Genomic DNA, 13,812 nt, shown 5'->3' with positions numbered 1-13,812 from the left:
TAATTAAAACTTAGTCTTTTTCTTTTAGGTGGCAAAATATTAGAGGCTTTTTAAATTTTATTATGTTTATTTTGGATAATCCTTCCATTTCAGTATAAATGCTTCTTTGAATTTCTTGTTCTTTCCTGTATTTAATCAATAAACTTCCAAATTTAAAATAAATGCTTTGAGTGTTTGCCAAACAAAAAACAAAACAAAAAAAGTCAGTCAAGGTTTCTGTAAAAATAAAAGCAACAAAAACTCACCTCTAGGGATCCTTGTTTTTATGTTGGACAGCGAAACGTTTATCAACACCTTTAACTCTTTACAACACCCCTTTCCTCTTCTCCACTGTCTAGGCCAGGTTCTCTGCTGTCTCTCACAGGCGGTGAAGGTTAGGGGTGTGTGTCTGAGAGGTGGACAGGTATAGGTGCCTTTGGACCACCTTTGATGCCTTCTGAATTTTGGGCCTGACCTGCTTGCTCGATCCCTGGCATAATTTGGAGCAGCTCCAGGTGTTCCACCTTACACTAGCTTTGCATGGCCACCTGACCCAGAATAGTAGAAGTATGGTGTACTTCAGCCATACCACCTGTTTCTTCTAATGCCCCTAGCTCTGTATGCCAATAGCTGCATGGGACGACAGTATAGGGGCAGATGAGTTCCTTTACATAAAGGGTATGCCCCTGGAGGGCATCCTGCCTTCTTTATGTCACCAAAGCTGCATAGAGGGACCATGGGAGAGGATAGAATTAGGCTGAAATTGAGCATTTGCTCTTCCTCTTACTCTGTTTCTCCTTTTCCACTTTCTCAGTTCTTCCGCCTCCTCTGAATCTCCAACAAAAAATGAAATGATTTAAATAAAAAGGGGGCTAGTGGCCATGTCTTGCTTCTCTGATCTATATCAGGGAGAGCCTGAAATGTGAGGGTTTAATATGAAATACAAGAGTGATTGGGTGTCATCTCCCCCGATCGACTTATGGGATTTCTGGGGTATTTACTGTGACCTGCCACATCTTAACTGAAAGAGGGGAGTATGGAGTTTGAATTTTTAAGAGACATCCTTTCCCCCCAAGTATTTATTAGATATTGGAGTTAAGCGGCTGTTAAGCAAAATTGAATTAAAACTGGTTGTGGTCAGGCTGACTAAATATCCTTTCCCTTCTCAGTTTTGCTTGACTTTCACTCACTTGACTCTAGGGATGTCATGTTAATTAGTTGTTCAATCATTATAGAGTTTTTCAGGATAGACGAGCCCTGAATGTCTAATGTATGGTGTTTACCTTTCGTTTTGTTTTTTTAAGTATGAAAAAACCCCTCTTTTTGATTAATTCCTTTCAGACCTTTCACGCACACGATACAGGAGCAAAACAAAACAAACAACAACAGCAACAAAAGGCACAATCTCATTTTTCCTTCCCTTTTGCAGCTCACCTTTAATCACCCACTGGACAACAGAATGACCAGCCAGAGTTGATCGTGTGATACATGATCGCCTTGGCTATGACGTTCGTGTCAGTTATCTTTGGTGCATGTGACTTTGTGCAGTTTTCCAGTGGCTTGACAGAAGGTCTTGTTTGCTCGCAGTTGGCTAGTGTTGCTGCTCCTGTACTCATGGATTTATTAAAATAAAAGGTTTTAAAACAAAGAGAGAAACCCAGATGTCCTTCCCATTAGTGTGACTTTTCAGGGGAAATTCCAGCTTTCAGCTTAGTTACATTGCTTAGCTGTTTTCGTTTAGTTATTTAAAAACTTTCCTTCTTGGCCTGAACTTTGGAACTGGGGGGATGGTTTATTGGGATTTAAAGATGCAGTACTTAGACTGTGCTAACCCTCCTCAGAAGTCATACAAGTAACATCATGAATCATGCCACATACTGTGTGTGGCAGGGGGTCCTCATGGAACCTGAAAGAACCAAGGTGTTCTCTGCTGTGTGTATGGCTGTTAACAATCTCCTGGCACCTCTCCTAAGGGAAAGGGCTTGTTCCAGAGACTTCAGTCAAAAGCTCCCTGCTTCCCTCTAGTATGCAGCGTGGCTGTTTCAGTGGTGCAGTATGTTTGCAAGGCCTAATTTTGAAGTCTTCAGAGAAATGATGTGATTTCATTGAAACCAGTGGGACCAGACCACATGCTTTAAATAAAGCATCTGCTTTAAACACCTTGCTGAATCAGGGCCCAAGGTACATTTAATTGCAGTTAAATTAAATGTACAGAGAAAAGTCGTTGGTGGAATTCATGCATCTCCTTCTCTTCTCTCCTCTCTGGAGAAAGGATGCTCAGAGTAGGCATTTAATAACTTAAAAAAAAAAAACAAACAAACCCACAACAATCCATCATCTTACTTGTCATATAATATATATTCACAGTCAAATTTTTTCACTCACGCTCTCTCTCTCTCTCACACACACACACACGGCAGTGTGGTCTAGTGGATAGAGTGCTATTTTGAGACCTAAGTTCTGTTCCTGATGCTGCGCCGAGGGCCTGCTGGGTGATCTCGGGCAAGTCACTTCTCTGTGCCTCGGGTTCCCCATCTGTAAAATGGGTAGGATGATGCTTGTCTCCTTTGTAAAGCATTTTGAGGTCTATGATAAGTGCTATATTTTGAGGTCTATAATAAGTGCTATATAAGATCTAGGTGTTATTTTTCCAGAATGTGGTTTCTGGTACACGTAAAATAGCTCTCTTTTTCTTTCCCTTCCCACTGCAGCTCTCATCAGCTCGACTTAATAAATTCTGAGATCCTCTTCTGGCATAGCTGCTGCTTAGGTAAGAGGTGGTTTGCTAGGAATATCTGTTTAAAACTGAGCTTTGATATCTATACAGTTCCTTAATAGCAATATCCATAGTCTGGAATAAGTGTTCGGAAAGAGTCATTGTTATGGGATGAATATTTATATCTAGAGGCCTTCTCAAATCAGGTGTAGGAGCAGACAGTTACTGGAAATTGGATTATTGGAAATGATTGATTCATTAATGCTACAACTTGGCAGGAAGAAAAGCAAAATTCTCCTCTCCGATTCGCATTGCAGATCTCTTAGCCACAGCTAGTGTGTCTGAGAGATCCCCAGTGCAGGTGGGAAAGAAGATGCTTGCCCCCAGAGCTGATCTCAGTCCTCAGCTAAGAATCTCCCAGAGTAATCTAAGAGGGAACAGTTTTAAATAATGAAGCGTGGAAGCAACTTTGCTTGATGTGAGCACCCTGCGAGACTGTGTCTGCTCTACAGACTTCTATTAGGGATAATTGTGTTGCTTAGGGGTTTGGAAAATCCACACCCCTGAACAATGCAATTATGCTGCCCAAAATCCTGGTGTAGAAAGTGTTGTATCAGTAGGTGGGCTTCTCCCATTGACAAAGATACCATATCTCGGGGAGGTAGATTAACTCCTCAGACAAGAGCAACTCTCCCGTCGACGTAGGTAGCGTCCTCACTAAGCTATTCCCCTACAAGGCTGTATGTGTAGACGAGCCCACATGTGATGTAAGACGAAGCAAAGGTAAAGGAATTTGTTCTGTCCGTGTATGTTATCAGCGCTCAGAAGTGTTTTTGGCCTCCCAATTCAAAGCACTAATGCCTGGTCTTATTTATTTTTTTAAAAAAGGAGAGAATTTTGAAAAGGTGAATAAAAGACACTAGAATGGCTATGCAGTCTCTTAAACACACTGTTAATGACAGCAAGCCCGGCACAGGTGCCAGTCATGAGCAGAGAGACTGTGCCAAACCAAGAGCACTCCCAGAGCATTGATTCCATGATTCCAGGGCTGGACAGGACCGTTGTGATGATCTAGTCTGAGCTCCTGCATAGCACAGGACAGAGACCTGCCCCAGAATCATCCCTAGAACTTTTAGAAGAACATCCAATCTTGATTTAAAAATTGTCAGTGATGGAGAATCGTCCATGACCCTTGATAAATTGTTCCAGTGGAAAGTTAATGTCGTATTTCCAGTCTGAATTTGGCTAACTCCAACTTCCAGCCATTGGATCATGTTTATGCCTTGCTTTGATAGATTGAAGAGCCTGTTGATAAATCTTTATTCCCCATGCAGGTACTTACAGACTGCAATCAAGTCACCCCTTAACCTTCCCTTTGTTAAGCCGAATAGATTGAGTCTATCCCTGCGAGCCTGATTGAGCCTGTGTGTTGTCACTACAAGCTGCAAGCCAGATTCGTTCAAATGCCTTTTGCTACCCTGGTTGCGAACAATCTCACTTCATTCAGCTTTCTCCTAAACACTTGCTTCTTCCGTGATGCTCACATAGAACAGATACAGGAGTGCGCCTTAGTCACTCTCTCTGCTGAGCTTCACTGTGTTCCTCTGTGTCTATCGTAGCGGGATTGCAAGCCGTGTGAGGCTGCAGGGGCTGTCTGTGCTTTGTGTCTTGTACAGCACCACTGGAAAACAAACACTGGAAAACAAAGTAGGCTCAGCTGGGAACCCCTTAACAAGGGCAGCCCCCTGAATTGAAATGGCTTTCATCACACCACAGACAGAAAGAGGTGCACCAGCCTCACTGAAGGTTAATCCTCTGCAAATGACCCTGGAACGTGTTTTTGAGCGTCTTCTCGTTGCAAGACCTTAAAAAATCAGGAATCTCAGGCAAGAGAGCCTCTGAAGAAGCTAACCACAGTTCTTGGGAAGGAAAAATGCAAGTGTAATTCAGTTCTTGTTTTCAAATAGTCTTGCTCCTCTGTTCTAAATTTCCTGTCCATTGCTTTATGATATAATGAAACCCTGGTGTGAATGACAGGAGAGCTTGAACCCAGGACCTTTAGTGTTAAAATATGAATCTTTACATTGTGCTAGAATAGGTTGCAATTATTCAGGACACCATATCAACCTAGAATCTTGATCTTTAGATACCACAGTGATGAGTCTGGTGTAAATGTCTAGCTAGATTAGACCGTTAGCTGTTCCAGTTGCTTAATTTCCCCATCTGAAATCCTAATGATCTCCTTTCGACCTCCTAATGGGCTGGAGTGGGGCTAGCTTACATTGCCACAAACAGAGATTTCTGACCTCTGATGGGAAATAAGCAACAGGTGTAGATGGGCCTAAGAAGCCACAAAGAGTCAGTTTTCCAGTAAATGCCTCTGGCAGATAAACAAGAGAAGGGAAAGTACAGAGAAAATATTTCATATCGGGCAGCCCAGTTGTTTTCAAAAGCTGGCCATGAGCTGTCAGCGGCTGTTTGAATTAATCCAGCACCTGCTCTGGTTAGGTCTGTTCTCCTGATCGTACATAAATGCCAGGTCCCTTTGATGCCAGTGTGTGTGTATGGAGGGAAGAGCAGACTCCTTTTGCTAGATGAGGGAATCTCTGCCATATCGGAGGGGAGTGCAGACAAGCTGTGGTAGGTTGATTACATTAAGCATGTAGCTCATTTAATAATTTGTATCTCCTTAACTTTTAAATATGAAAAGCAGTACCAAATAAATAATGAATAGAAAGAAAATTTAACACATGTAAAGCTGCCAATGATTAAAATATTCAGGACAGCTTTTTGAAAACAAGTGGATGGGAACCTGGGAGGCAGTGACCATGAGATGGTCGAGTTCAGGATCCTGACAAAGGGAAGAAAGGAGAGCAGCAGAATATGGACCCTGGACTTCAGAAAAGCAGACTTTGACTCCCTTAGGGAACTGATGGGCAGGATCCCCTGGGAGAATAACACGAGGGGGAAAGGAGTCCAGGAGAGCTGGCTGTATTTTAAAGAATCCTTATCGAGGTTACAGGGACAAACCATCCCAATGTGTAGAAAGAATAGTAAATATGGCAGGTGACTGGCTTGGCTTAACAGTGAAATCCTTGCTGATCTTAAACACAAAAAAGAAGCTTACAAGAAGTGGAACTACAGGCCAGTCAGCCTCACCTCAGTCCCTGGAAAAATCATGGAGCAGGTCCTCAAGGAATCAATTCTGAAGCACTTAAAGGAGTGGAAAGTGATCAGAAACAGTCAGCATGGATTCACGAATGGCAAGTCATGCCTGACTAATCTAATTGCCTTCTGTGATGAGATAACTGGCTCTGTGGATGAGGGGAAAGCAGTGGACATGTTGTTCCTTGACTTTAGCAAACCTTTTGACACGGTCTCCCACAGTATTCTTGCCAGCAAGTTAAAGAAGTATGGGCTGGAAGAATGGACTATAAGGTGGATAGAAAGTTGGCTAGATTGTCAGGCTCAATGGGTAATGATCAATGGCTCCATGTCTAGTTGGCAGCCGGTGTCAAGTGGAGTGCCCCAAGGGTTGGTCCTGGGGCCGGTTTTGTTCAATATCTTCATAAATGATCTGGAGGATGGTGTGGATTGCACCCTCAGCAAGTTTGCAGATGACGCTAAACTGGGAGGAGAGGTAGATACACTGGTGGGTAGGGATAGGCTACAGAGGGCCCTAGACAAATTAGAGGATTGGGCCAAAAGAAATCTGATGAGGTTCAACCAGGACAAGTGCAGAGTCCTGCACTTAGGATGGAAGAATCCCATGCACTGCTACAGACTAGAGACCGAATGGCTCGGCAGCAGTTCTGCGGAAAAGGACCTAGGGGTTACAGTGGATGAGAAGCTGGATATGAGTCAACAGTGTGCCCTTGTTGCCAAGAAGGCCAATGACATTTTGGGATGTATAAGTAGGGGCATTGCCAGCAGATCGAGGGATGTGATCGTTCCCCTCTATTCGACATTGGTGATGCCTCATCTGGAGTACTGTGTCCAGTTTTGGGCCCCACACTACAAGAAGGATGTGGAAAAATTGGAAAGAGTCCAGCGGAGGGCAACAAAAACGTTTAGGGGACTGGAACACATGAGTTATGAGGAGAGGCTGAGGGAACTGGGGTTGTTTAGTCTGCGGAAGAGAAGAATGAGGGGGGGATTTGATAGCTGCTTTCAAGTACCTGAAAGGGGGTTGCAAAGAGGATGGCTCTAGACTGTTCTCAGTGGTAGAAGATGACAGAACATGTAGTAATGGTCTCAAGTTGCAGTGGGGGAGGTTTAGGTTGGATATTAGGAAAAACTTTTTCACTAGGAGGGTGGTGAAACGGAATGCGTTACCTAGGGAGGTGGTGGAATCTCCTTCCTTAGAAGTTTTTAAGGTCAGGCTTGACAAAGCCCTGGCTGGGATGATTTAGTTGGGGATTGGTCCTGCTTTGAGCAGGGGGTTGGACTAGATGACCTCCTGAGGTCCCTTCCAACCCTGATATTCTATGATTCTAACATCAACAATTAAAGCGACTGACTGGAGCGTGATTTGCTGTTTATGGAGGGTTGTATGGTTTGTTTTGTTTAAATGTGTTGATTTTGTAAAGTTAGCTGTTTGGAAGATCTACTTTGGAAGAGGTGCGGGGGTTTATGTTAGCATTTCTTTGTTTCCTAATGACGTAGAGACACTAACCAGTGACTAAACGCCCCTAATATGTAGGGATACTTTATTATCCCCATTTTAAAGACTAATAAGGCACTGAGTCACACAGAGCCTAAGGGTATGTCTCCACTGCTATAAAAGAGCCATGACACAGAGTCTCAGAGCTCGAGCTATGGGCCTAAAATTAATAGTGTAGACGTTCTGGCTCGGGCTGGAGCCTGGGCTCTGACATCCTACATCCTCGCTGGGTTTCAGAACATGGGCTCCAGTGGATCCAGTCTACACTGCTATTTTTAGCCCTGTAGCCTGAGTCCCAGGAGTCCGAGTCAGTTGACCTGGGCTCTGAGACTTGATGTTGTGGGTTTTTCTTTGCAGTGGAGACATACTCTAAGTGACTTGTCTTATGTGTCACAGTGAATTAGTCACTGGGCTGGGAATAAAATCCAAGAGTCCTGTCAAGCCACATGCCAAACGGGTATGAATTCAGAGTTGAAAATCTTTGTTAAATAAACTCTATAAAAAAAAAAGTGGAATTAGGGAATGTCATAAATATAAAGGGAAGGGTAACCACCTTTCTGTATACAGAACTATAAAATCCCTCCTGGCCAGAGGCAAAACCCTTTCACCTGTAAAGGGTTAAGAAGCTAAGATAACCTTGCTGGCACCTGACCAAAATGACCAATGAGGAGACAAGATAATTTCAAAGCTGGAGGAGGTGGGGGGAACAAAGGGTCTCTCTGTCTGTGTGATGCTTTTGCCAGGAACAGATCAGGAATGCTCTTCATAACTCCTTAAGTTAGTAAGTAATCTAGCTAGAAATGAGTTCGATTTCCTTTTGTTTAATGGCTGTTAAAATAGCTGTGCTGAATGGAATGTTGTCATAAATATAAAGGGAAGGGTAAACCCCTTTAAAATCCCTCCTGGCCAGAGGAAAAATCCTCTCACCTGTAAAGGGTTAAGAAGCTAAAAGTAACCTCGCTGGCACCTGACCAAAATGACCAATGAGGAGACAAGATACTTTCAAAAGCTGGGAGGAGGGAGAGAAACAAAGGGTCTGTGTCTGTCGGTATGCTGCTTTTGCCAGGGATAGACCAGGAATGGAGACTTAGAACTTTTAGTAAGTAATCTAGCTAGGTATGTGTTAGATTATGATTTCTTTAAATGGCTGAGTAAAGAATTGTGCTGAATAGAATGACTATTTCTGTCTGTGTGTCTTTTTTGTAACTTAAGGTTTTGCCTAGAGGGATTCTCTATGTTTTGAATCTAATTACCCTGTAAGGTATCTACCATCCTGATTTTACAGAGGTGATTCCTTTACCTCTATTTATTCTATTTCTATTAAAAGTCTTCTTGTAAGAAAACTGAGTGCTTTTTCATTGTTCTCAGATCCAAGGGTTTGGGTCTGTGGTCACCTATGCAAATTGGTGAGGATTTTTACCAAACCTTTCCCAGGAAGTGGGGTGCAAGGGTTGGGAGGATTTTGGGGGGAAAGACGTGTCCAAACTATGTTTCCCAGTAAACCCAGTTAGAGTTTGGTGGTGGCAGTGGATATTCCAAGGACAAAGGATAAAATTAATTTGTACCTTGGGGAAGTTTTAACCTAAGCTGGTAAAAGTAAGCTTAGGAGGTTTTCATGCAGGTCCCCGCATCTGTACCCTAGAGTTCAGAGTGGGGGAGGAACCTTGACAAATGTATATTCCTGTTTTTGTGTCTTTTTGTAACTTAAGGTTTAGCCTAGAGGGATTCTCTATGTTAACCCCCTGAGCTTAGTTTTACCAGCTTAGGTTAAAACTTCCCCAAGGTACAAACTATTTTACCTTTTGTCCCTGGACTTTATTGCTGCCACCAGCAAGCGTCTGACAAACATAACAGGGAAAGAGGCCACTTAGAGGTGTCTTCCCCTCCAAAATATCCCCCCAAGCCCTACATCCCCTTTCCGGGGAAGGCTTGAAAAAAATCCTCACCAATTTGCATAGGTGAACACAGACCGAAAACCTTGGTTCTTAAGAACAATGAAAAAGTAATCAGGTTCTTAAAAGAAGAATTTTAATTAAAGAAAAAGTAAAAGAATCACCTCTGTAAAATCAGGATGGTAAATACCTTACAGGGTAATCAGATTTAAAACATAGAGAATCCCTCTAGGCTAAACCTTAAGTTACAAAAAGACACAAAAACAGGAATATACATTCCATTCAGCACAGCCATTAAACAAAAGGAAATCTAATGCATTTCTAGCTCGATTACTTACTAATTTAAGGCGTTATGAAGAGCATTCCTGATCTGTTCCCGGCAAAAACATCACACAGACAGACAGACCCTTTGTGTCCCCTCCCAGCTTTGAAAGTATCTTGTCTCCTCATTGGTCATTTTGGTCAGGTGCCAGCGAGGTTATCTTAGTTTCTTAACCTTTTACAGGTGAAAGGGTTTTTCCTCTGGCCAGGAGGGATTTAAAGGTGGTTAGCCTTCCCTTTATATTATGACAGGGGCGCAAGTAAACAGAATGCGTTTTAATATGGCTAAATGTAAATATCTATATCTACCTAGAAACAAAAAACACAGACCATATTTACCGGATTGGGGGGGGGGGGGAGGCTCTATTCTGGGAAGCAATGTCCCTGACAAAGATTTGGGGGTAGGGTGGATAATGAGCTGAACATGAGCTCCCTGTGCAATGCTGTGGCAAAAAGAGTGATTCTTGGAGGCATTAACGGGGGACTTGTGAGTAGAACTAGAGAGGTGATTTTACCTCTACTTGGCACTGGGGTGGCATCTGTTCGACTATTGTGTCCAGTTCTGGTGTCCACAATTAAGAAGGATGTTGGTAAATTGGAGAGGGTTCAGAGAAGAGCCCTGAGAATGATTAAAGGATTAGAAAATCTGCCTTACAGTGATTGATTTAAGAGTCTCAATCTGCTTAGCTAAACGAAGAGAAGGTTACAGGGGGACTTTATTGCAGTCTACATGTAACTACGTGGGGAACAAATATTCAATAACCGACTCTTCAATCTAGCAGAGAAAGGTCTAACACGATCCAGTGGCTGGAAGTTGAAGCTAGACAAATTCAGACGGGAAATAAGGCTAGGTTTTTGACTGTGAGGGTAATTAAGTATTGGAACAATTTATTGAGGGTTGTGGTGGATTCTCCATCCGTGGCAATTTTTAAATCAAGATGGATGTTTTTGTAAAAGATCTGCTTGAGGAATTATTTTGGGGCAGTTCTCTGGCCTGTGTTATACAGGGGGTCAGACTGGATGATCACAAGTGTTCCCTTCTGGCCTGGGAATCAATGAATCTGTAAATTGTAAACTCTATAAAGCAAAATGCTCATGACATGTAATACAGAGAGTGAATATTTGGCTGCTTGTGAATTTTAACGAAGTAGCAGCTATAACTTCAAACACATTTATATCATGGAACAGATCAGGCAGCTGGGGTGTCTAGGCAGCTGCCTGTGAACTTTGCCTGCTCTGTCAAGGACCTGAGTCGTGACCTGGAGCGATTAACAACTCTAAAGCCAAAAAGTGATTTGTTATCTGCTGGCTTAATCTTGAGCTTTGTACCGAAGAGCAGCTGTGATATGAGACCACTTCTGTCCTGTTCTGATGCATCCGCCTCTCTCCGGGTAAGTTTTGGAGTGCTTCAGGGGAAAGGCTTTGATTGCCTTCAGGCTAGTGCTTTGCAATCTGCGAAATTAATTGATCTGTTTTGAGGTGATCCCGGCCAGATACTTCACCTTCTTTTTTTTGTTCTTTTCACGTCCGCATCTCCTTATCTTGGTTACAGTTGCTGCTCCTGATTTCCTGCATTAGCAAAACCCGAAGGTGGAGGAGCACCATGGGAATCTGGACTTTTGTCACAGAATGTCAGTGTTCAGAGCTGTAAGGGCCTGTTCCTAAGGGTACATCTACACTTGAAATGCTGGAGCGCTTCAGTGTAGACATGACAGTGAGGGGAGGGGTTCTCCCATCAGGGCAGGAAATCCACTTCCTTGGGAGGCGATAGCTAGGTTGAGGGAAGAATTCTTCTGTTGACCTAGCGCTGTCCACACTGGAGGTGAGGCCGGCATAGCTGCGTCTCTTTGGTGTGGATTTGCCAGTGTATGCCAATGTAAGTTCCCATGTAGACCAGCCCTAAGAAATGCAGAGAGACTGCTACTCCTGTAGACTTGCATGGGGGGTGTTGGTGTTCGGTGCATCCCTGCAACAGGGGCCTGCTCCTTCTCCCAGAGAAGCCAGTTGGAACAGCATAAGGCCCTGACTTGGCCAATTGGATTTCCCCCATTCTGTGGCCAAACAGGAGTGTCCCTCGCAATAAACACCAGGGCTGCACCAGAGAGAACTCTAGCCTCTCCAGCCGAACTCTACAATCACTGGACTGTTTGAGCATCTCTGTGGACCAAATCCAGGGACTTTGTAACCAGACTTTATAGTAGGTATTTCCAGAGAGAGGGGAGCATAAGGAATCTTTCCTTTCAAGGGCCTGAACACAATAGCTGACAGAATCTTCTGAGCTCTTAGGTCTCCTCCTGCTTGGAGCATGTGTATGTGGGGTGGGAAGGATCCTTTTTATTTGTGGGGAGAGAAAGTGCTGTGAATGTTTGTGAATATATAATTGCAAGAGTCTTATAGTGTCTAGGAATTACATAGTATCCTTTAAATAGTTGGCAAGTCCTCTAGTGCAGCTTACTGTGTTTTAGAAAACCAGCCAGAGCAGTGGTGTGTATGTAACTAGGCCTTGCATGTTGTGGATAGCCAGTAAACATGGTCATCCGGACCCCGACTGTGCCCTTGTGTTTTGTCCATGCTATTACTGTTGCATAAAGGACAAAAGACACAAGTATCCCCTGGACACGGGCTTAATTTCTTGAATAACTCGTTCACTGCATTTAGCTTTGTTCAGCTCCAGGGAAAGCCTGGCCACCAAGTGTGGATCTGGACCTAGGACTGGATCCCCTAAGGTATTTAGGTGCCTAATGGGAGTTAGGTTCCTAAGTACCTTTTAAAAATCTGGACCCTAGTCTTCAGGCAATATGGACTGAACCATTTGCTCATAGACTTCTATAATGATCCCTTGGTTTTGCAGCAGGGCCATCTTGTCAACACACACTGCGTTCTCTCCCTTTTCTGGTTGTTTGTTCTCATCCCCGTCTCTCCTCAGTAAAAGAACTGGGGATGGGGTAGGGGAGGTTCACCTTCTTCTGCAGTGTGTGGCATGGATCACTGGCTCACTAGAGCTAGAGTAAATGATGGATTCTGTGTTACATGAAGTCTTTAAATCAAGTTTGAGGACTTCAGTAACTCAGCCTGAGGTGAGGGGCCTATTACAGGAGTGGGTGGGTGAGGTTCGGTGGCCTGCGACGTGCAGGAGGTCAGATTAGGTGATCAGGATGGTTCCTTCTGGTCTTGAAGTCTGAGATTGTGCGTTTATTGCATGTAGTTAGGGACAGACTCTGCATCTGGCATCTTCATCACAGTACGACCATTGGAAATGCTTTCAAAACAGCACAAGTTCTGATGAATTTTGCAGAGGGAATGTTTATACCCTGGTAAAAAGCCCTTTGCCACTGACGTAGGTGTGTTAAGTTTAAATGGATTAGTGGTCAGCTGTTTGTTTTGCAAACAGGTAAAGGATTCCAGCTTATTACCCTGGCCGCCGCCACCACCTTCTTGAAATTACCTTGTTATCAATTTAGTCAAACCAAGAGCGAGCATCTCTGGTGTGGAACAGTAATGCTGGCAGCATACGCTCTTTGAAACGTGGACGTGATGTAGAGCAGAGGTTCCCAAACCTTTTGTGCTGAGCCCCCCTTGCCGATTCATGTCCCTTGTCTACCCAGTCTTTTTAGGAAATAGTATTTTTGCAGGAGGCAGGTGCCCAGTACCCAGGGATGGGGAGGGACATTCACCAGGTGGCAGCTGAGGAAACTTCCCCACTTCCAGGGAAGCAGATAAGGCTCTGTGCCCTAGAGCTGCGCTGAAGGGCCGGGATCAGTAGCGGGCTCTGGCCAGTGGGGGGTCAGTACTCACTGGGTGCAGCTCCTTGCTCGCAGAGCTCCCGCCAGCCTCCCCAGCAGAGGAGGGTAGCTGGTGGTTGGAGACTGCTGATGTTGCGGCAGAGGGGGAATGAGATGGCAAGGAGTTTGGTCATGACAGCTAAGAGCCCCGTCTGCTTCCCTGCCAGAGAGAGCCCCCTCCTGACCCCAGCCCTTCAGCGTGGCCCTGTTGGTCCTTGTGCCCCCCGCTAGCCTCATTGCACTCCTTGGTGGGGCATGCCCACTGTTTAAAAACATCTGACTTAGAGGATGGAATGGTTCCTCCAGGGCTGTGTTTCCATTTATGTCATTTTCAGTGTCTCTATGTAGATTTTAGGCCACTTTTTAAAGACCCTCTTAGCCCCAAGGTTTGCACAATGGGTGGACTGAGAAACCTACTGTAGAGACTAACACTGTGTCTAGCAGGAATCTGCATGGCCC

The 13,812-nt window shown here is 44.2% G+C and overlaps 1 protein-coding gene across 1 annotated transcript in view; it reads left to right on the top strand.

The window, feature by feature from the left end:
• LOC144258017 (acid-sensing ion channel 2) overlaps nucleotides 1-13,812 on the top strand; it is a 1,355,089-nt gene that overhangs the window by 950,674 nt on the left and 390,603 nt on the right. The gene's annotated exons all lie outside the window — the stretch shown is intronic.

The sequence above is a fragment of the Eretmochelys imbricata genome, chromosome 27 (genome assembly GCF_965152235.1).
Source record: "Eretmochelys imbricata isolate rEreImb1 chromosome 27, rEreImb1.hap1, whole genome shotgun sequence".
Taxonomy (NCBI): Eukaryota; Metazoa; Chordata; order Testudines; family Cheloniidae; genus Eretmochelys; species Eretmochelys imbricata.
This window is presented reverse-complemented; position numbering and strand designations above follow the sequence as displayed.